Genomic DNA, 25,568 nt, shown 5'->3' with positions numbered 1-25,568 from the left:
AATCCAATCTAATCCCAGTATCGGCGTTCAGTCCAATCAAATCCAATCCAATCCAATGCAATCGAATCCAATCCAAGTAACGGCATCCAAATCCAATCCAATCCAATCCAATCCAAGTAACGGCCTCCAATCCAATCCAATCCAATCAAATCGAAGTAACGGCATCCAATCCAATCCAATCCAATCGAAGTAACGCCTACCAATCCAATCGAATCCAATCCAATCCACTCCAAGTAACGGCATCCAATCCAATCCAATCCAATGCAATGCAATCCAAGTAACGGCATCCAATCCAATCCAAGTAACGGCATCCAATCCAATCCAATCCAATCCCATCCAATCGAAGTAACGGCATCCAATCCAATCCAATCCAATCCAATCGAAGTAACGGCAACCAATCCAATCGAATCGAATCCAATCCACTCCAAGAAACGGCATCCAATCCAATCCAATCCAATCCAATCCATGTAACGGCATCCAATCCAGTCCAATCCATGTAACGGCATCCAATCCAATCCAATCGAAGTAACGGCATCCAAACCAATCAAATCCAATCCAATTAACGGCATGCAATCCAATCCAATCGAATCCAATCCATGAAACGGCATCCAATCCAATGCAATCCAATGCAATCCAATCCACGTAACGGCATCCAATCCAATCCAATCCAAGGAACGCCATTCAATCCAATGCAATCCAATCCAATCCAACCCTAGTAACGGCATCCAATCCAATCCAATCCAATCCAAGTAGCGGCATCCAATCCAATCCAATCCAATCCAAGGAACGGCATCCAATCCAATCCAATCCAATCCACTCCAATCCAAGTAAGGGCATCCAATCCAATCCAATCCAAGTAACGGCATCCAATCAAATCCAATCCAATCCAATCTAATCCAATCCAAGTAACGGCATCCAATCCAATCCAATAGAAGTAACTGCATCCAATCAAATTCAATCCAATCCAATCAAATCAAAGTAACGGCATCCAATCCAATCCAATCGAAGTAACCCCATCCAATCCAATCCAATCGAATACAATCCAATCCAATAACGGCATCCAATCCAATCCAAGTAACGGCATCCAATCCAATCCAATCCAATCCAAACCAATTAACGGCATCCAATTCAATCCAATGCAATCCAATCCAAACCAATCCAATCCAATCGAATCCAATCCAATCCAATCCAATCCAATCCTATCCAATCCAAGTAACGGCATCCACTCCAATCCAATCCAATCCAATCCCATCCCATCCAATCCAATCCAATCCAAGTAACGCCATTCAATCCAATCCAATCCAATCAAATCCAATCCTAGTAACGGCATCCAATCCAATCCAATCCAGTCCAAGTAGCGGCATCCAATCCAATCCAATCCAATCCAATCCAAGTAACGGCATCCAATACAATCCAATCCATTTCAAGTAACGGCATCCAATCCAATCCAATCCAATCCAATCCAATGAACAGCATCCAATCCAATCCAATCCAATCCAATCCAGTCCAATCCAATCCAATCCAAGAAACCGCAACCAATCCAATCCAATCCAATCCAATTTTAGTAACGGCATCCAATCCAATCCAATCCAATCCAATCCAATCCAAGTAACGGCATCCAATTCAATCCAATCCAATCCAATCCAATAAAATCCAATCCTATCCAATCCATGTTACGGCATCCAATCCAATCCAATCCAATCCAATCCCATCCCATCCAATCCAATCCAATCCAAGTAACGCCATTCAATCCAATCCAATCCAATCCAATCCTAGTAACGGCATCCAATCCAATCCAATCCAGTCCAAGTAGCGGCATCCAATCCAATCCAAGGAACCGCATCCAATCCAATCCAAACAAATCCAATCCAATCCAATGCAATCCAATCGAAGTAACTGTATCCAATCGAATCCAATCCAATCCAATCCAATCCAATCCAATCCAAGTAACCACATCCCATCCAATCCAATGCAATCAAATCCAATCCAATCCAAGTAACGGCATCCAATCCAATCCAATCCAATCCAATCCAAGTAACGGCATCCAATTCAATCCAATCCAATCCAATCCAATCCTATCCAATCCATGTAACGGCATCCAATCCAATCCAATCCAATCCAATCCCATCCCATCCCATCCAATCCAATCCAATCCAAGTAACGCCATTCAATCCAATCCAATCCAATCCAATCCTAGTAACGGCATCCAATCCAATCCAATCCAGTCCAAGTAGCGGCATCCAATCCAATCCAAGGAACCGCATCCAATCCAATCCAAACAAATCCAATCCAATTCAATGCAATCCAATCGAAGTAACTGCATCCAATCGAATCCAATCCAATCCAATCAAATCAAAGTAACGGCATCCAATCCAATCCAATCCAATCCAATCCAAGTAACCACATCCCATCCAATCCAATGCAATCAAATCCAATCCAATCCAAGTAACGGCATCCAATCCAATCCAATCCAATCCAAGTAACGGCATCCAATCCAATCCAATCCAATCCAATTCAAGTAACGGCATCCAATCCAATCGAATCCAATACAAGTAACGGCATCCAATCGAATGCAATCCAAGTAACGGCATCCAACCCAATCCAATCCAATCCAATCCAAGTAACGGCATCCAATCCAATCCAATCCAGTCCAATCCAATCCAATCCAAGTAACGGCATCCAATTCAATCCAAACCAAGTAACGGCATCCAATCCAATCCAATCGAATCCAATCTAATCCAAGTAACGGCATCCAGTCCAATCCAATTCAAGTAACGGCATCCAATCCAATCCAATCCAAGTAACGGCATCCAATCCAATCCAATCCAATCCTGTCCAATCCAATCCAATCCAATCCAAGTAATCGCAACCAATCCAATCCAAGTAACCGCAACCAATCCATTCCAATCCAATCCAATCCTAGTAACGTCAACCAATCCAATCCTATCCAATCCAATCCAAGTAAAGGCATCCAATCCAATCCAATCAAATCCAATCCAATCCAGGTAACGGCATCCAATCCAATCTAATCCAATCCTATCCAATGCAAGTAACGGCATTCAATCCAATCCAATCCAATCCAATCCAAGTAACGGCATCCAATCTAATCCAATCCAATCCAATCCAAGTCACGGGATCCAGTCCAATCCAATCCAATCCAATCCAATCCAATGCAATCCAATCCAATCCAAGTAACGGCATCCAATCCAACCCAATCCAATCCAACTCAATCCAAGTAACGGCATCCAGTCCAATCCAATCCAATCCAATCCAAGTAACGGCATCCAATGCAATCCAATCCAATCCAATCAAATCCAATCCAAGCAACGGCATCCAATCCAATCCAATCCAAGTAACGGCATCCAATCCAATCCAATGCAATCCAATCCAATCCAATCCAATTCAATCCAATCCAATCCAAGTAACGGCATCCAATCCAATCCAATCCAATCCACTCCAATCCAAGTAACGGCATCCATTCCAATCCAATACAATTGAAGTAACGGCACCCAATCCAATCCAATCCAATCTAATCCCAGTATCGGCGTTCAGTCCAATCAAATCCAATCCAATCCAATGCAATCCAATCCAATCCAAGTAACGGCATCCAATTCAATCCAAACCAAGTAACGGCATCCAATCCAATCCAATCGAATCCAATCTAATCCAAGTAACGGCATCCAGTCCAATCCAATTCAAGTAACGGCATCCAAGCCAATCCAATCCAAGTAACGGCATCCAATCCAATCCAATCCAATCCTGTCCAATCCAATCCAATCCAATCCAAGTAATCGCAACCAATCCAATCCAAGTAACCGCAACCAATCCATTCCAATCCAATCCAATCCTAGTAACGTCAACCAATCCAATCCTATCCAATCCAATCCAAGTAACGGCATCCAATCCAATCCAATCAAATCCAATCCAATCCAGGTAACGGCATCCAATCCAATCCAATCCAATCCAATCCTATCCAATCCAAGTAACGGCATTCAATCCATTCCAATCCTATCCAATCCAAGTAACGGCATCCAATCTAATCCAATCCAATCCAATCCAAGTAACGGGATCCAGTCCAATCCAATCCAATCCAATCCAATGCAATCCAATCCAATCCAAGTAACGGCATCCAATCCAACCAATCCAATCCAACTCAATCCAAGTAACGGCATCCAGTCCAATCCAATCCAATCCAATCCAAGTAACGGCATCCAATGCAATCCAATCCAATCCAATCAAATACAATCCAAGCAACGGCATCCAATCCAATCCAATCCAAGTAACGGCATCCAATCCAATCCAATGCAATCCAATCCAATCCAATCCAATCCAATTCAATCCAATCCAAGTAACGGCATCCAATCCAATCCAATCCAATCCACTCCAATCCAAGTAACGGCATCAATTCCAATCCAATCCAATTGAAGTAACGGCACCCAATCCAATCCAATCCAATCTAATCCCAGTATCGGCGTTCAGTCCAATCAAATCCAATCCAATCCAATACAATCCAATCCAATCCAAGTAACGGCATCCAAATCCAATCCAATCCAATCCAATCCAAGTAACGGCCTCCAATCCAATCCAATCCAATCAAATCGAAGTAACGGCATCCAATCCAATCCAATCCAATCGAAGTAACGCCCACCAATCCAATCGAATCCAATCCAATCCAATCCACTCCAAGTAACGGCATCCAATCCAATCCAATCCAATCCAATCCAATGCAATCCAATCCAAGTAACGGCATCCAATCCAATCCAATCCAATACAAGTAACGGCATCCAATCCAATCCAATCCAATCCCATCCAATCGAAGTAACGGCATCCAATCCAATCCAATCCAATCCAATCCAATCGAAGTAACGGCAACCAATCCAATCGAATCGAATCCAATCCACTCCAAGAAACGGCATCCAATCCAATCCAATCCAATCCAATCCATGTAACGGCATCCAATCCAATCCAATCCATGTAACGGCATCCAATCCAATCCAATCGAAGTAACGGCATCCAAACCAATCAAATCCAATCCAATTAACGGCATGCAATCCAATCCAATCGAATCCAATCCATGAAACGGCATCCAATCCAATGCAATCCAATGCAATCCAATCCAAGTCACGGCATCCAATCCAATCCAATCCAAGGAACGCCATTCAATCCAATGCAATCCAATCCAATCCAATCCTAGTAACGGCATCCAATCCAATCCAATCCAATCCAAGTAGCGGCATCCAATCCAATCCAATCCAATCCAAGGAACGGCATCCAATCCAATCCAATCCAATCCACTCCAATCCAAGTAAGGGCATCCAATCCAATCCAATCCAAGTAACGGCATCCAATCAAATCCAATCCAATCCAATCTAATCCAATCCAAGTAACGGCATCCAATCCAATCCAACAGAAGTAACTGCATCCAATCAAATTCAATCCAATCCAATCAAATCAAAGTAACGGCATCCAATCCAATCCAATCGAAGTAACCCCATCCAATCCAATCCAATCGAATACAATCCAATCCAAGTAACGGCATCCAATCCAATCCAAGTAACGGCATCCAATCCAATCCAATCCAAACCAATTAACGGCATCCAATTCAATCCAATGCAATCCAATCCAAACCAATCCAATCCAATCCAATCCAATCCAATCCAATCCAGTACTATCCGATCCAAGTAACGGCATCCACTCCAATCCAATCCAATCCAATCCCATCCCATCCAATCCAATCCAATCCAAGTAACGCCATTCAATCCAATCCAATCCAATCCAATCCAATCCTAGTAACGGCATCCAATACAATCCAATCCATTTCAAGTAACGGCATCCAATCCAATCCAATCCAATCCAATCCAATTAACAGCATCCAATCCAATCCAATCCAATCCAGTCCAATCCAATCCAATCCAAGAAACCGCAACCAATCCAATCCAATCCAATCCAATTTTAGTAACGGCATCCAATCCAATCCAATCCAATCCAAGTAACGGCATCCAATTCAATCCAATCCAATCCAATCCAATCCAATCCAATCCAATCCAATCCTATCCAATCCATGTAACGGCATCCAATCCAATCCAATCCAATCCCATCCCATCCAATCCAATCCAATCCAAGTAACGCTATTCAATCCAATCCAATCCAATCCAATCCTAGTAACGGCATCCAATCCAATCCAATCCAGTCCAAGTAGCGGCATCCAATCCAATCCAAGGAACCGCATCCAATCCAATCCAAACAAATCCAATCCAATCCAATGCAATCCAATCGAAGTAACTACATCCAATCGAATCCAATCCAATCCAATCAAATCAAAGTAACGGCATCCAATCCAATCCAATCCAAGTAACCACATCCCATCCAATCCAATGCAATCAAATCCAATCCAATCCAAGTAACGGCATCCAATCCAATCCAATCCAAGTAACGGCATCCAATTCAATCCAATCCAATCCAATCCAATCCTATCCAATCCATGTAACGGCATCCAATCCAATCCAATCCAATCCAATCCCATCCCATCCAATCCAATCCAATCCAAGTAACGCCATTCAATCCAATCCAATCCAATCCAATCCTAGTAACGGCATCCAATCCAATCCAATCCAGTCCAAGTAGCGGCATCCAATCCAATCCAAGGAACCGCATCCAATCCAATCCAAACAAATCCAATCCAATTCAATGCAATCCAATCGAAGTAACTGCATCCAATCGAATCCAATCCAATCCAATCAAATCAAAGTAACGGCATCCAATCCAATCCAATCCAATCCAATCCAAGTAACCACATCCCATCCAATCCAATGCAATCAAATCCAATCCAATCCAAGTAACGGCATCCAATCCAATCCAATCCAATCCAAGTAACGGCATCCAATCCAATCCAATCCAATCCAATTCAAGTAACGGCATCCAATCCAATCGAATCCAATACAAGTAACGGCATCCAATCGAATGCAATCCAAGTAACGGCATCCAACCCAATCCAATCCAATCCAAGTAACGGCATCCAATCCAATCCAATCCAGTCCAATCCAATCCAATCCAAGTAACGGCATCCAATTCAATCCAAACCAAGTAACGGCATCCAATCCAATCCAATCGAATCCAATCTAATCCAAGTAACGGCATCCAGTCCAATCCAATTCAAGTAACGGCATCCAATCCAATCCAATCCAAGTAACGGCATCCAATCCAATCCAATCCAATGCTGTCCAATCCAATCCAATCCAATCCAATCCAAGTAATCGCAACCAATCCAATCCAAGTAACCGCAACCAATCCATTCCAATCCAATCCAATCCTAGTAACGTCAACCAATCCAATCCTATCCAATCCAATCCAAGTAACGGCATCCAATCCAATCCAATCAAATCCAATCCAATCCAGGTAACGGCATCCAATCCAATCCAATCCAATCCATTCCAATCCAATCCAATCCTAGTAACGTCAACCAATCCAATCCTATCCAATACAATCCAAGTAACGGCATCCAATCCAATCCAATCAAATCCAATCCAATCCAAGTAGCGGCATCCAATCCAATCCAATCCAATCCAATCCAATCCAAGTAACGGCATCCAATACAATCCAATCCATTTCAAGTAACGGCATCCAATCCAATCCAATCCAATCCAATTAACAGCATCCAATCCAATCCAATCCAATCCAGTCCAATCCAATCCAATCCAAGAAACCGCAACCAATCCAATCCAATCCAATCCAATTTTAGTAACGGCATCCAATCCAATCCAAGTAACGGCATCCAATTCAATCCAATCCAATCCAATCCAATCCAATCCAATCCTATCCAATCCATGTAACGGCATCCAATCCAATCCAATCCAATCCAATCCCATCCCATCCAATCCAATCCAATCCAAGTAACGCCATTCAATCCAATCCAATCCAATCCAATCCTAGTAACGGCATCCAATCCAATCCAATCCAGTCCAAGTAGCGGCATCCAATCCAATCCAAGGAACCGCATCCAATCCAATCCAAACAAATCCAATCCAATCCAATGCAATCCAATCGAAGTAACTACATCCAATCGAATCCAATCCAATCCAATCAAATCAAATTAACGGCATCCAATCCAATCCAATCCAATCCAAGTAACCACATCCCATCCAATCCAATGCAATCAAATCCAATCCAATCCAAGTAACGGCATCCAATCCAATCCAATCCAAGTAACGGCATCCAATTCAATCCAATCCAATCCAATCCAATCCTATCCAATCCATGTAACGGCATCCAATCCAATCCAATCCAATCCAATCCCATCCCATCCAATCCAATCCAATCCAAGTAACGCCATTCAATCCAATCCAATCCAATCCAATCCTAGTAACGGCATCCAATCCAATCCAATCCAGTCCAAGTAGCGGCATCCAATCCAATCCAAGGAACCGCATCCAATCCAATCCAAACAAATCCAATCCAATTCAATGCAATCCAATCGAAGTAACTGCATCCAATCGAATCCAATCCAATCCAATCAAATCAAAGTAACGGCATCCAATCCAATCCAATCCAATCCAATCCAAGTAACCACATCCCATCCAATCCAATGCAATCAAATCCAATCCAATCCAAGTAACGGCATCCAATCCAATCCAATCCAATCCAAGTAACGGCATCCAATCCAATCCAATCCAATCCAATTCAAGTAACGGCATCCAATCCAATCGAATCCAATACAAGTAACGGCATCCAATCGAATGCAATCCAAGTAACGGCATCCAACCCAATCCAATCCAATCCAAGTAACGGCATCCAATCCAATCCAATCCAGTCCAATCCAATCCAATCCAAGTAACGGCATCCAATTCAATCCAAACCAAGTAACGGCATCCAATCCAATCCAATCGAATCCAATCTAATCCAAGTAACGGCATCCAGTCCAATCCAATTCAAGTAACGGCATCCAATCCAATCCAATCCAAGTAACGGCATTCAATCCAATCCAATCCAATCCAATCAAAGTAACGGCATCCAATCTAATCCAATCCAATCCAATCCAAGTCACGGGATCCAGTCCAATCCAATCCAATCCAATCCAATCCAATGCAATCCAATCCAATCCAAGTAACGGCATCCAATCCAACCCAATCCAATCCAACTCGATCCAAGTAACGGCATCCAGTCCAATCCAATCCAATCCAATCCAAGTAACGGCATCCAATGCAATCCAATCCAATCCAATCAAATCCAATCCAAGCAACGGCATCCAATCCAATCCAATCCAAGTAACGGCATCCAATCCAATCCAATGCAATCCAATCCAATCCAACCCAATCCAATTCAATCCAATCCAAGTAACGGCATCCAATCCAATCCAATCCAATCCACTCCAATCCAAGTAACGGCATCAATTCCAATCCAATCCAATTGAAGTAACGGCACCCAATCCAATCCAATCCAATCTAATCCCAGTATCGGCGTTCAGTCCAATCAAATCCAATCCAATCCAATGCAATCCAATCCAATCCAAGTAACGGCATCCAATGCAATCCAATCCAATCCAATCCAATGAACCGCATCCAATCCAATCCAATCCAATCCAATCCAGTCCAATCCAATCCAATCCAAGAAACCGCAACCAATCCAATCCAATCCAATCCAATTTTAGTAACGGCATCCTATCCAATCCAATCCAAGTAACCCCATCCCATCCAATCCAATGCAATCAAATCCAATCCAATCCAAGTAACGGCATCCAATCCAATCCAATCCAATCCAAGTAACGGCATCCAATCCAATCCAATCCAATCCAATTCAAGTAACGGCATCCAATCCAATCGAATCCAATCCAAGTAACGGCATCCAATCGAATGCAATCCAAGTAACGGCATCCAACCCAATCCAATCCAATCCAATCCAAGTAACGGCATCCAATCCAATCCAGTCCAATCCAATCCAATCCAAGAAACGGCATCCAATTCAATCCAAACCAAGTAACGGCATCCAATCCAATACAATCGAATCCAATCTAATCCAAGTAACCGCATCCAGTCCAATCCAATCCAATTCATTCCAACTAACGGCATCCAATCCAATCCAATTCAAGTAACGGCATCCAGTCCAATCCAATCCAAGTAACGGCATCCAATTCAACCCAATCCAATCCAAGTAACGGCATCCAATCCAATCCAATCCAATCCTGTCCAATCCAATCCAATCCAATCCAAGTAATCGCAACCAATCCAATCCAAGTAACCGCAACCAATCCATTCCAATTCATTCCTATCCTAGTAACGGCAACCAATCCAATCCTATCCAATCCAATCCAAGTGACGGCATCCTATCCAATCCAATCAAATCCAATCCAATCCAGGTAACGGCATCCAATCCAATCCAATCCAATCCAATCCTATCCAATCCAAGTAACGGCATCCAACCCAATCCAATCCAATCCAATCCAAGTAACGGCATCCAATCTAATCCAATCCAATCCAATCCAAGTAACGGGATCCAATCTAATCCAATCCAATCCAATCCAAGTAACGGGATCCAGTCCAATCCAAACCAATCCAATCCAATCCAATGCAATCCAATCCAATCCAAGTAACGGCATCCAATACAACCCAATCCAATTCAACTCAATCCAAGTAACGGCATCCAATCCAATCCAATCCAATCCAATCCAATCCAATCCAAGTAACGGCATCCAATCTAATCCAATCCAATCCAAGTAACAGGATCCAGTCCAATCCAATACAATCCAATCCAATCCAATCCAATGCAATCCAATCCAATCCAATCCAAGTAATGCAATCCAATCCAATCCAATCAAATCCAATCCAAGCAACGGCATCCAATCCAATCCAATCCAAGTAACGGCATCCAATCCAATCCAATGCAATCCAATCCAATCCAATCCAATCCAATTCAATCCAATCCAAGTAACGGCATCCAATCCAATCCAATCCAATCCACTCCAATCCAAGTAACGGCATCCAATCCAATCCAATCCAATCGAAGTAACGGCACCCAATCCAATCCAATCCAATCTAATCCCAGTATCGGCGTTCAATCCAATCAAATCCAATCCAATCCAATGCAATCCAATCCAATCCAAGTAACGGCATCCAAATCCAATCCAATCCAATCCAATCCAAGTAACGGCCTCCAATCCAATCCAATCAAATCGAAGTAACGGCATCCAATCCAATCCAATCCAATCGAAGTAACGCCTACCAATCCAATCCAATCCAATCCAATCCAATCCACTCCAAGTAACGGCATCCAATCGAATCCAATCCAATCCAATCCAATGCAATCCAATGCAAGTAACGGCATCCAATCCAATCCAATCCAAGTAACGGCATCCAATCCAATCCAATCCTAGTAACGGCATCCAATCCAATCCAATCCAGTCCAAGTAGCGGCATCCAATCCAATCCAATCCAATCCAATCCAAGTAACGGCATCCAATACAATCCAATCCATTTCAAGTAACGGCATACAATCCAATCCAATCCAATCCAATCCAATGAACCGCATCCAATCCAATCCAGTCCAATCCAATCCAATCCAAGAAACCGCAACGAATCCAATCCAATCCAATTTTAGTAACGGCATCCAATCCAATCCAATCCAATCCAAGTAACGGCATCCAATTCAATCCAATCCAATCCAAGTAACGGCATCCAATCCAATCCAATCCAATCCTGTCCAATCCAGTCCAATCCAATCCAAGTAATCGCAACAAATCCAATCCAAGTAACCGCAACCAATCCATTCCAATCCAATCCTATCCTATTAACGGCAAACAATCCAATCCTATCCAATCCAATCCAAGTAACGGCATCCAATCAAATCAAATCCAATCCAATCCAGGTAACGGCATCCAATCCAATCCAATCCAATCCAATCCAATCCTATCCAATCCAAGTAACGGCATCCAATCCAATCCAATCCAATCCAAGTAACGGCATCCAATCTAATCCAATCCAATCCAATCCAAGTAACGGGATCCAGTCCAATCCAATCCAATCCAATCCAATCCAATCCAATCCAATGCAATCCAATCCAATCCAATGCAATCCAATCCAATCCAAGTAACGGCATCCAATCCAACCCAATCCAATCCAACTCAATCCAAGTAACGGCATCCAGTCCAATCCAATCCAATCCAATCCAAGTAACGGCATCCCATGCAATCCAATCCAATCCAATCCAATCCAAGCAACGGCATCCAATCCAATCCAATCCAAGTAACGGCATCCAATCCAATCCAATGCAATCCAATCCAATCCAATCCAATTCAATCCAATCCAAGTAACGGTATCCAATCCAATCCAATCCAATCCAATCCAATCCAAGTAACGGCATCCAATCCAATCCAATCCAATCGAAGTAACGGCACCCAATCCAATCCAATCCAATCTAATCCCAGTATCGGCGTTCAATCCAATCAAATCCAATCCAATCCAAGTAACGGCATCCAAATCCAATCCAATCAAATCCAATCCAAGTAACGGCCTCCAATCCAATCCAATCCAATCCAATCAAATCGAAGTAACGGCATCCAATCCTATCCAATCCAATCGAAGTAACGCCTACCAATCCAATCGAATCCAATCCAATCCAATCCACTCCAAGTAACGGCATCCAATCGAATCGAATCCAATCCAATCCAATGCAATCCAATCCAAGTAACGGCATCCAATCCAATCCAATCCAATCCAATCCAATCCTATCCTAGTAACGGCATCCAATCCAATCCAATCAAATCCAATCCAATCCAGGTAACGGCATCCAATCCAATCCAATCCAATCCAATCCAATCCTATCCAATCCAAGTAACGGCATCCAATCCAATCCAATCCAATCCAATTAACGGCATCCAATCTAATCCAATCCAATCCAATCCAATCCAAGTCACGGGATCCATTCCAATCCAATCCAATCCAATCCAATCCAATGCAATCCAATCCAATCCAAGTAACGGCATCCAATCCAACCCAATCCAATCCAACTCAATCCAAGTAACGGCATCCAGTCCAATCCAATCCAATCCAAGTAACGGCAACCAATGCAATCCAATCAAATCCAACCCAAGCAACGGCATCCAATTCAATCCAATCCAAGTAACGGCATCCAATCCAATCCAATGCAATCCAATCCAATCCAATCCAATCCAATTCAATCCAATCCAAGTAACGGCATCCAATCCAATCCAATCCAATCCACTCCAATCCAAGTAACGGCATCCAATCCAATCCAATCCAATCGAAGTAACGGCACCCAATCCAATCCAATCCAATCTAATCCCAGTATCGGCGTTCAATCCAATCAAATCCAATCCAATCCAATGCAATCCAATCCAATCCAAGTAACGGCATCCAAATCCAATCCAATCCAATCCAATCCAAGTAACGGCCTCCAATCCAATCCAATCCAATCCAATCAAATCGAAGTAACGGCATCCAATCCAATCCAATCCAATCGAAGTAACGCCTACCAATCCAATCGAATCCAATCCAATCCAATCCACTCCAAGTAACGGCATCCAATCGAATCCAATCCAATCCAATGCAATCCAATCCAAGTAACGGCATCCAATCCAATCCAATCCAAGTAACGGCATTCAATCCAATCCAATCCAATCCCATCCAATCGAAGTAACGGCATCCAGTCCAATCCAATCCAATCCAATCGAAGTAACGGCAACCAATCCAATCGAATCCAATCCAATCCAATCCAATCCACTCCAAGTAACGGCATCCAATACAATCCAATCCAATCCAATCCATGTAACGGCATCCAATCCAATCCAATCCAATCGAAGTAACGGCATTCAAACCAATCAAATCCAATCCAAGTAACGCCATGCAATCCAAACCAATCCATGAAACGGCATCCAATCCAATGCAATCCAATGGAATCCAATCCAAGTAACGGCATTCAATCCAATCCAATCCAAGTAACGGCATCCAATACAATACAATCCAAATCAATCCAAGTAACCGCATCCAATCCAATCCAATCCAAGTCACGGCATCCAATCCTATCCAATCCAATCCAAGTAACAGGCATCCAATCCAATCCAATACAATCCAATCCAATCCAATCAACTCCAACCTAATCCAAGTAACGGCATCCAATCCTATCCAATCCAATCCAATACAATCGAATACAATCCAAGTGACGGCATCCAATCCAAATCAATCCAATCCAATCCAATCCAAGTAACGGCATCCAATCCAATGCAATCCAAGTAACGGCATCCAATCCAATCCAATGCAATCCAATACAAGCCAGTCCAATCCAAGGAACGGCATCCAACCCAATCCAATCCAATCCAATCCAAGTCACGGCATCCAATACTATCCAATCCAATCCAAATAACAGGCATCCAATCCAATCCAATCCAATCCAATCCAATCCAATCCAATCCAATCAACTCCAACCTAATCCAAGTAACGGCATCCAATCCTATCCAATCCAATCCAATACAATCGAATTCAATCCAAGTGACGGCATCCAATCCAATTCAATCCAATCCAATCCAATCCAAGTAACGGCATCCAGTCCAACGCAATCCAAGTAACGGCATCCAATCCAATCCAATGCAATCCAATACAAGCCAGTCCAATCCAAGGAACGGCATCCAACCCAATCCAATCCAATCCAATCCAGGTAACGGCATCCAATCCAATCCAATCCAAGTAACGGCATCCAATCCAATCCAATCCAATCCAGTCCAATCCAATCCAATCCAATCCAAGTAACCGCAACCAATCCATTCCAATCCAATCCAACCCTAGTAACGGCAACAAATCCAATCCAATCCAAGTAACGGCATCCAATCCAATGCAATCCAATCAAATCCAATCCAATACAAGTAACGGCATCCAATCCAATCCAATCCAATCCAATCCTATCCAATCCAAGTAACGGCATCCAATCCAATCCAATGCAATCCATTCCAATCCAAGTAACGGGATCCAATCCAATCCAATCCAAGTAACGGGATCCAGTCCAATCCAATCCAATCCAATCCAATCCAATGCAATCCAATCCAATCCAAGTAACGGCATCCAATTCAATCCAATCCACGTAACGGCATCCAATCCAATCCAATCCAATCCAATCGAAGTAACGGCATCCAATCCAATCCATTCCAATCCAATACAATCCAATTCAATCCAATCGAAGTAACGGCATCCAAACCAATCAAATCCAATCCAAGTAACGGCATCCAATCCAATCCAATCCAATCCATGAAACGGCATCCAATCCAATGCAATCCAATGCAATCCAATCCAAGTAACGGCATTCAATCCAATCCAATCCAATCCAAGTAACGGCATCCAATCCAATCCAATCCAATCCAATCCAAGTAACCGCATCCAATCCAATCCAATCCAATCCAAGTCACGGCAGCCCATCCTATCCAATGTATTCCAATCCAAGTAACCGCATCCAGTCCAATCCAATCCAAGTAACGGCATCCAATCTAATCCAATCCAATCCAAGTAACGGCATCCAATCCAATCCAATGCAATCCAATCCAGTCCAATCCAATCCAATCCAATCCAAGGAACCGCAACCAATGCATTCCAATCCAATCCAATCCTAGTAACGGCAACCAATCCAATCCTATCCAATCCAATCCAAGTAACGGCATCCAATCCAATCCAATCCAATCAAATCCAATCCAATCCAAGTAACGGCATCCAATCCAATCCAATCCTATCCAATCCAAGTAACGGCATCCAATCCAATCCAATCCAATCCAAGTAACGGCATCCAATCCAATCCAATCCACTCCAATCCAAGTAACGGAAACCAAACCAATCCAATCCAATCCAAGTAACGGCATCCAGTCCAATCCAAACCAAGTAACGGCATCCAATCCAATCCAAGTAACGGCATCCAATGCAATCCAATCCAATCGAATCCAGTCCAATCCAATCCAATCCAATCCAATCCAAGTAACCGCAACCAATCCATTCCAATCCAATCCAATCCTAGTAACGGCAACCAATCCAATCCTATCCAATCCAATCCAAGTAACAGCATCCAATCCAATCCAATCAAATCCAATCCAATCTAAGTAACGGCATCCAATCCAATCCAATCCAATCCTATCCAATCCAAGTAACGGCATCCAATCCAATCCAATCCAATCCAATCCAAGTAACGGCATCCAATCTAATCCAATCCAATTCAATCCCAGTAACGGGATCCAGTCCAATCCAATCCAATCCAATCCAATGCAATCCAATCCAATCCAAGTAACGGCATCCAATTCAATCCAATCCACGTAACGGCATCCAATCCAATCCAATCCAATCCAATCGAAGTAACGGCATCCAATCCAATCCATTCCAATCCAATGCAATCCAATTCAATCCAATCGAAGTAACGGCATCCAAACCAATCAAATCCAATCCAAGTAACGGCATCCAATCCAATCCAATCCAATCCAATCCATGAAACGGAATCCAATCCAATGCAATCCAATGCAATCCAATCCAATCCAATGCAATCCAATCCAATCCAAGTAACGGCATCCAATCCAATCCAATCCAATCCAAGTAACGGCATCCAATGCAATCCAATCCAATCCAATCAAATCCAATCCAAGCAACGGCATCCAATCCAATCCAATCCAAGTAACGGCATCCAATCCAATCCAATCCAATGCAATCCAATCCAATCCAATCCAATCCAATTCAATCCAATCCAAGTAACGGCATCCAATCCAATCCAATCCAATCCACTCCAATTCAAGTAACGGCATCCAATCCAATCCAATCCAATCGAAGGAACGGCACCCAATCCAATCCAATCCAATCTAATCCCAGTATCGGCGTTCAATCCAATCAAATCCAATCCAATCCAATGCAATCCAATCCAATCCAAGTAACGGCATCCAAATCCAATCCAATCCAATCCAATCCAAGTAACGGCCTCCAATCCAATCCAATCCAATCCAATCAAATCGAAGTAACGGCATCCAATCCAATCCAATCCAATCGAAGTAACGCCTACCAATCCAATCGAATCCAATCCAATCCACTCCAAGTAACGGCATCCAATCGAATCCAATCCAATCCAATCCAATGCAATCCAATGCAAGTAACGGCATCCAATCCAATCCAATCCAAGTAACGGCATCCAATCCAATCCAATCCTAGTAACGGCATCCAATCCAATCCAATTCAGTCCAAGTAGCGGCATCCAATCCAATCCAATCCAATCAAATCCAATCCAAGTAACGGCATCCAATAGAATCCAATCCATTTCAAGTAACGGCATACAATCCAATCCAATCCAATCCAATCCAGTCCAATCCAATCCAATCCAAGAAACCGCAACGAATCCAATCCAATCCAATCCAATTTTAGTAACGGCATGCAATCCAATCCAATCCAATCCAATCCAAGTAACGGCATCCAGTCCAATCCAATCCAAGTAACGGCATCCAATTCAATCCAATCCAATCCAAGTAACGGCATCCAATCGAATCCAATCCAATCCTGTCCAATCCAGTCCAATCCAATCCAAGTAATCGCAACCAATCCAATCCAAGTAACCGCAACAAATCCATTCCAATCCAATCCTATCCTAGTAACGGCAAACAATCCAATCCTATCCAATCCAATCCAAGTAACGGCATCCAATCCAATCCAATCAAATCCAATCCAATCCAGGTAACGGCATCCAATCCAATCCAATCCAATCCAATCCTATCCAATCCAAGTAACGGCATCCAATCCAATCCAATCCAATCCAATCCAAGTCACGGCATCCAATCTAATCCAATCCAATCCAATCCCAGTAACGGGATCCAGTCCAATCCAATCCAATCCAATCCAATCCAATCCAATGCAATCCAATCCAATCCAAGTAACGGCATCCAATCCAACCCAATCCAATCCAACTCAATCCAAGTAACGGCATCCAGTCCAATCCAATCCAATCCAATCCAAGTAACGGCATCCAATCCAATCCAATGAAATCCAATCCAAGCAACGGCATCCAATCCAATCCAATCCAAGTAACGGCATCCAATCCAATCCAATGCAATCCAATCCAATCCAATCCAATCCAATTCAATCCAATCCAAGTAACGGCATCCAATCCAATCCAATCCAATCCACTCCAATCCAAGTAACGGCATCCAATCCAATCCAATCCAATCGAAGTAACATAGAACATAGAACATAGAACATTACAGCGCAGAACAGGCCCTTCGGCCCACGATGTTGCACCGACCAGTTAAAAAAAAAAAAAAAAACTGTGACCCTCCAACCTAAACCAATTTCTTTTCGTCCATGAACCTATCTACGGATCTCTTAAACGCCCCCAAACTAGGCGCATTTACTACTGATGCTGGCAGGGCATTCCAATCCCTCACCACCCTCTGGGTAAAGAACCTACCCCTGACATCGGTTCTATAACTACCCCCCCTCAATTTAAAGCCATGCCCCCTCGTGCTGGATTTCTCCATCAGAGGAAAAAGGCTATCACTATCCACCCTATCTAAACCTCTAATCATCTTATATGTTTCAATAAGATCCCCTCTTAGCCGCCGCCTTTCCAGCGAAAACAATCCCAAATCCCTCAGCCTCTCCTCATAGGATCTCCCCTCCATACCAGGCAACATCCTGGTAAACCTCCTCTGCACCCTCTCCAAAGCCTCCACATCCTTCCTGTAATGTGGGGACCAGAACTGCACACAGTACTCCAAGTGCGGCCGCACCAGAGTTGTGTACAGTTGCAACATAACGCTACGACTCCTAAATTCAATCCCCCTACCAATAAACGCCAAGACACCATATGCCTTCTTAACAACCTTATCTACTTGATTCCCAACTTTCAGGGATCTATGCACACATACACCTAGATCCCTCTGCTCCTCCACACTATTCAAAGTCCTCCCGTTAGCCCTATACTCAACACATCTGTTATTCCTACCAAAGTGAATTACCTCACACTTCTCCGCATTAAACTCCATCCGCCACCTCTCGGCCCAACTTTGCAACCTGTCTAAGTCTTCCTGCAAACTACGACACCCTTCCTCACTGTCTACCACACCACCGACTTTGGTGTCATCAGCAAATTTGCTAATCCACCCAACTATACCCTCATCCAGATCATTAATAAATATTACAAACAGCAGTGGCCCCAAAACAGATCCCTGAGGTACACCACTTGTAACCGCACTCCATGATGAATATTTACTATCAACCACCACCCTCTGTTTCCTATCCGCTAGCCAATTCCTGATCCAATTTCCTAGATCACCCCCAATCCCATACATCTGCATTTTCTGCAGAAGCCTACCATGGTGAACCTTATCAAACGCCTTACTAAAATCCATATATACCACGTCCACTGCCTTGCCCCCATCCACCTCCTTGGTCACTTTCTCAAAAAACTCAATAAGGTTAGTAAGGCACGACCTACCTGCCACAAAACCATGCTGACTATCACCTATCAATTCATTACTCTCCAAATAACTATAAATCCTATCCCTTATAATTTTTTCCAACATCTTGCCGACAACAGAAGTGAGACTCACCGGTCTATAATTCCCGGGGAAGTCTCTGTTCCCCTTCTTAAACAATGGGACAACATTCGCTAACCTCCAATCTTCTGGTACTATACCAGAGGCCAACGACGACCTGAAGATCAGAGCCAGAGGCTCTGCAATCACTTCTCTTGCCTCCCAGAGAATCCTTGGATAAATCCCATCCGGACCAGGGGACTTATCTATTTTCAGACCCTCCAGAATATCCTGCACATCCTCCTTATCAACTGTAATACTGTCTATTCTACTCCCTTGCAACCCAGTGTCCTCCTCAGCTATACTCATGTCCCCTTGCGTGAACACCGAAGAGAAATATTGGTGCAATGCTTCACCAATCTCCTCCGGTTCCACACATAACTTCCCTCTGCCATCTATAATTGGCCCTAAACTTGCCCTAACCAACCTTCTGTTCTTGACATACCTATAGAACGCCTTAGGATTCTCTTTAACCCTATCCGCCAAAGTCTTCTCATGTCCCCTTTTAGCCCTTCTAAGCTCGCTCTTCAACTCCCTCTTAGCCAATCTAAAGCTTTCTAGTGCACTACCCGAGTGCTCACGTCTCATCCGAACATAAGCCTCCTTTTTCTTTTTAACCAACAAAGAAACTTTTTTGGTGCACCACGGTTCCCTAGCCCTACCAATTCCTCCTTGCCTGACAGGGACATACCTATCACAGACTCGCAGTAGCTGCTCCTTGAAAAAACTCCACATGTCGGACGTTCCCAGTCCCTGTAATCTCCTAGTCCAACCTATGTTTCCTAATTCTCTCTTAATAGCCTCATAATTACCCTTCCCCCAGCTAAAACCATTGGCCCGAGGTTCATGCCTATCCCTTTCCATCACTAAGGTGAACGTAACCGAATTGTGGTCACTATCACCAAAATGCACACCAACTTCCAAGTCTAGCACCTGGTCTGGCTCATTTCCCAGCACCAGATCCAATATAGCCTCACCTCTAGTTGGCCTGTCTACATACTGAGTCAAAAAACCTTCCTGCACGCTTTGAACAAAAACTGACCCCTCTAACGAGCTAGAGCTATAACAATTCCAGTCAATATTAGTCAAGTTAAAATCCCCCATAACAATTGCCCTATTACTTTCACTCCTAAGCAGGATTGACTCCGCAATCCTTTCCTCAACCTCTCTAGAACTTTTAGGAGGTCTATAAAAGACTCCCAACAGGGTGACCTCTCCTCTCCTATTTCTAATCTCCGCCCATACTACCTCAACAGATAAGTCCTCATCAAACCTCCTCTCTGACACTGTGATACAATCTCTGACCAATAATGCTACCCCTCCCCCTCTTCTACCTCCTTCCCTACTTCGACTAAAACATTTGAACCCCGGGACCTGCAGCATCCATTCCTGCCCCTGCTCTATCCATGTCTCTGAAATAGCCACAACATCGAAGTCCCAGGTACTGATCCACGCTGCAAGTTCACCCACTTTATTGCGAATACTCCTGGCATTGAAGTATACACATTTCAAACCCTGCTCCACCCCACCATTGCAATGCCGTGCATTGCAGTCCCCATCCATGCATCCCTCACTTTCAGCCCCACTACTCAGGATCCCTCCCCCCCCCGAATCAGTTTAAACCTCCCTGCATGGCCTTAGCAAATTTACCAAGTAACGGCACCCAATCCAATCCAATCCAATCTAATCCCAGTATCGGCGTTCAATCCAATCAAATCCAATCCAATCCAATGTAATCCAATCCATTCCAAGTAACGGCATCCAAATCCAATCCAATCCAATCCAATCCAAGTAACGGCCTCCAATCCAATCCAATCCAATCCAATCAAATCGAAGTAACGGCATCCAATCCAATCCAATCCAATCGAAGTAACGCCTACCAATCCAATCGAATCCAATCCAATCCAATCCACTCCAAGTAACGGCATCCAATCGAATCCAATCCAATCCAATCCAATGCAATCCAATCCAAGTAACGGCATCCAATCCAATCCAATCCAATCCAATCCTATCCTAGTAACGGCAACCAATCCAATCCTATCCAATCCAATCCAAGTAACGGCATCCAATCCAATCCAATCAAATCCAATCCAATCCAGGTAACGGCATCCAATCCAATCCAATCCAATCCAATCCTATCCAATCCAAGTAACGGCATCCAATCCAATCCAATCCAATCCAATTAACGGCATCCAATCTAATCCAATCCAATCCAATCCAAGTCACGGGATCCAGTCCAATCCAATCCAATCCAATCCAATCCAATCCAATGCAATCCAATCCAATCCAAGTAACGGCATCCAATCCAACCCAATCCAATCCAACTCAATCCAAGTAACGGCATCCAGTCCAATCCAATCCAATCCAAGTAACGGCATCCAATGCAATCCAATCCAATCCAATCAAATCCAATCCAAGCAACGGCATCCAATTCAATCCAATCCAAGTAACGGCATCCAATCCAATCCAATGCAATCCAATCCAATCCAATCCAATCCAATTCAATCCAATCCAAGTAACGGCATCCAATCCAATCCAATCCAATCCACTCCAATCCAAGTAACGGCATCCAATCCAATCCAATCCAATCGAAGTAACGGCACCCAATCCAATCCAATCCAATCTAATCCCAGTATCGGCGTTCAATCCAATCAAATCCAATCCAATCCAATGCAATCCAATCCAATCCAAGTAACGGCATCCAAATCCAATCCAATCCAATCCAATCCAAGTAACGGCCTCCAATCCAATCCAATCCAATCCAATCAAATCGAAGTAACGGCATCCAATCCAATCCAATCCAATCGAAGTAACGCCTACCAATCCAATCGAATCCAATCCAATCCAATCCACTCCAAGTAACGGCATCCAATCCAATCCAATCCAATCGAAGTAACGGCATTCAAACCAATCAAATCCAATCCAAGTAACGCCATGCAATCCAATCCAATCCATGAAACGGCATCCAATCCAATGCAATCCAATGCAATCCAATCCAAGTAACGGCATCCAATCCAATCCAATCCAATCCAAGTAACGGCATCCAATACAATCCAATCCAATCCAATCCAAGTAACCGCATCCAATCCAATCCAATCCAAGTCACGGCTTCCAATCCTATCCAATCCAATCCAAGTAACAGGCATCCAATCCAATCCAATCCAATCCAATCCAATCCAATCAACTCCAAAGTAATCCAAGTAACGGCATCCACTCCTATCCAATCCAATCCAATACAATCGAATACAATCCAAGTGACGGCATCCAATCCAATTCAATCCAATCCAATCCAATCCAAGTAAAGGCATCCAATCCAATGCAATCCAAGTAACGGCATCCAATCCAATCCAATGCAATCAAATACAAGCCAGTCCAATCCAAGGAACGGCATCCAACCCAATCCAATCCAATCCAATCCAAGTCACGGCATCCAATCCTATCCAATCCAATCCAAATAACAGGCATCCAATCCAATCCAATCCAATCCAATCCAATCCAATCCAATCCAATCAACTCCAACCTAATCCAAGTAACGGCATCCAATCCTATCCAATCCAATACAATCGAATACAATCCAAGTGACGGCATCCAATCGAATTCAATCCAATCCAATCCAATCCAAGTAACGGCATCCAGTCCAACGCAATCCAAGTAACGGCATCCAATCCAATCCAATGCAATCCAATACAAGCCAGTCCAATCCAAGGAACGGCATCCAACCCAATCCAATCCAATCCAATCCAAGTAACGGCATCCAATCCAATCCAAGTAACCGCAACCAATCCATTCCAATTCAATCCAACCCTAGTAACGGCAACAAATCCAATTCAATCCAAGTAACGGCATCCAATCCAATGCAATCCAATCAAATCCAATCCAATACAAGGAACGGCATCCAATCCAATCCAATCCAATCCAATCCTATCCAATCCAAGTAACGGCATCCAATCCAATCCAATCCAATCCATTCCAATCCAAGTAACGGCATCCAATCCAATCCAATCCAATCCAATCCAAGTAACGGGATCCAGTCCAATCCAATCCAATCCAATCCAATCCAATCCAATCCAATCCAAGTAACGGCATCCAATCCAATCCAATCCACGTAACGGCATCCAGTCCAATCCAAACCAAGTAACGGCATCCAATCCAATCCAAGTAACGGCATCCAATGCAATCCAATCCAATCCAATCCAGTCAAATCCAATCCAATCCAATCCAATCCAAGTAACCGCAACAAATCCATTCCAATCCAATCCAATCCTAGTAACGGCAACCAATCCAATCCTATCCAATCCAATCCAAGTAACAGCATCCAATCCAATCCAATCAAATCCAATCCAATCGAAGTAACGGCATCCAATCCAATCCAATCCAATCCTATCCAATCCAAGTAACGGCATCCAATCCAATCCAATCCAATCCAATCCAAGTAACGGCATCCAATCTAATCCAATCCAATCCAATCCAATCCAATGCAATACAATCCAATCCAAGTAACGGCATCCAATCCAATCCAATCCACGTAACGGCATCCAATCCAATCCAATCCAATCGAAGTAACGGCATCCAATCCAATCCATTCCAATCCAATGCAATCCAATTCAATCCAATCGAAGTAACGGCATCCAAACCAATCAAATCCAATCCAAGTAACGCATCCAATCCAATCCAATCCAATCCATGAAACGGCATCCAATCCAATGCAATCCAATGCAATCCAATCCAAGTAACGGCATCCAATCCAATCCAATCCAATCCAAGTAACGGCATCCAATCCAATCCAATCCAATCCAAGTAACCGCATCCAATCCAATCCAATCCAATCCAAGTCACGGCAGCCCATCCTATCCAATGTATTCCAATCCAAGTAACCGCATCCAGTCCAATCCAATCCAAGTAACGGCATCCAATCTAATCCAATCCAAGTAACGGCATCCAATCCAATGCAATCCAATCCAGTCCAATCCAATCCAATCCAATCCAAGTAACCGCAACCAATGCATTCCAATCCAATCCAATCCTAGTAACGGCAACCAATCCAATCCTATCCAATCCAATCCAAGTAACGGCATCCAATCCAATCCAATCCAATCAAATCCAATCCAATCCAAGTAACGGCATCCAATCCAATCCAATCCTATCCAATCCAAGTAACGGCATCCAATCCAATCCAATCCAATCCAAGTAACGGCATCCAATCCAATCCAATCCACTCCAATCCAAGCAACGGAAACCAAACCAATCCAATCCAATCCAAGTAACGGCATCCAGTCCAATCCAAACCAAGTAACGGCATCCAATCCAATCCAAGTAACGGCATCCAATGCAATCCAATCCAATCCAATCCAGTCAAATCCAATCCAATCCAATCCAATCCAAGTAACCGCAACAAATCCATTCCAATCCAATCCAATCCTAGTAACGGCAACCAATCCAATCCTATCCAATCCAATCCAAGTAACAGCATCCAATCCAATCCAATCAAATCCAATCCAATCGAAGTAACGGCATCCAATCCAATCCAATCCAATCCTATCCAATCCAAGTAACGGCATCCAATCCAATCCAATCCAATCCAATCCAAGTAACGGCATCCAATCTAATCCAATCCAATCCAATCCAATCCAATGCAATACAATCCAATCCAAGTAACGGCATCCAATCCAATCCAATCCACGTAACGGCATCCAATCCAATCCAATCCAATCCAATCGAAGTAACGGCATCCAATCCAATCCATTCCAATCCAATGCAATCCAATTCAATCCAATCGAAGTAACGGCATCCAAACCAATCAAATCCAATCCAAGTAACGGCATCCAATCCAATCCAATCCAATCCAATCCAATCCATGAAACGGCATCCAATCCAATGCAATCCAATGCAATCCAATCCAAGTAACGGCATCCAATCCAATCCAAGTAACGGCATCCAATCCATATCAATGCAATCCAATCCAAGTAACTGCATCCAATCCAATCCAATCCAATCCAAGTAACGGCATCCAATCCAACCCAATCCAATC

This window comes from Mustelus asterias, chromosome 21 (assembly GCF_964213995.1).
Source record: "Mustelus asterias chromosome 21, sMusAst1.hap1.1, whole genome shotgun sequence".
NCBI lineage: Eukaryota > Metazoa > Chordata > Chondrichthyes > Carcharhiniformes > Triakidae > Mustelus > Mustelus asterias.
This window is presented reverse-complemented; position numbering follows the sequence as displayed.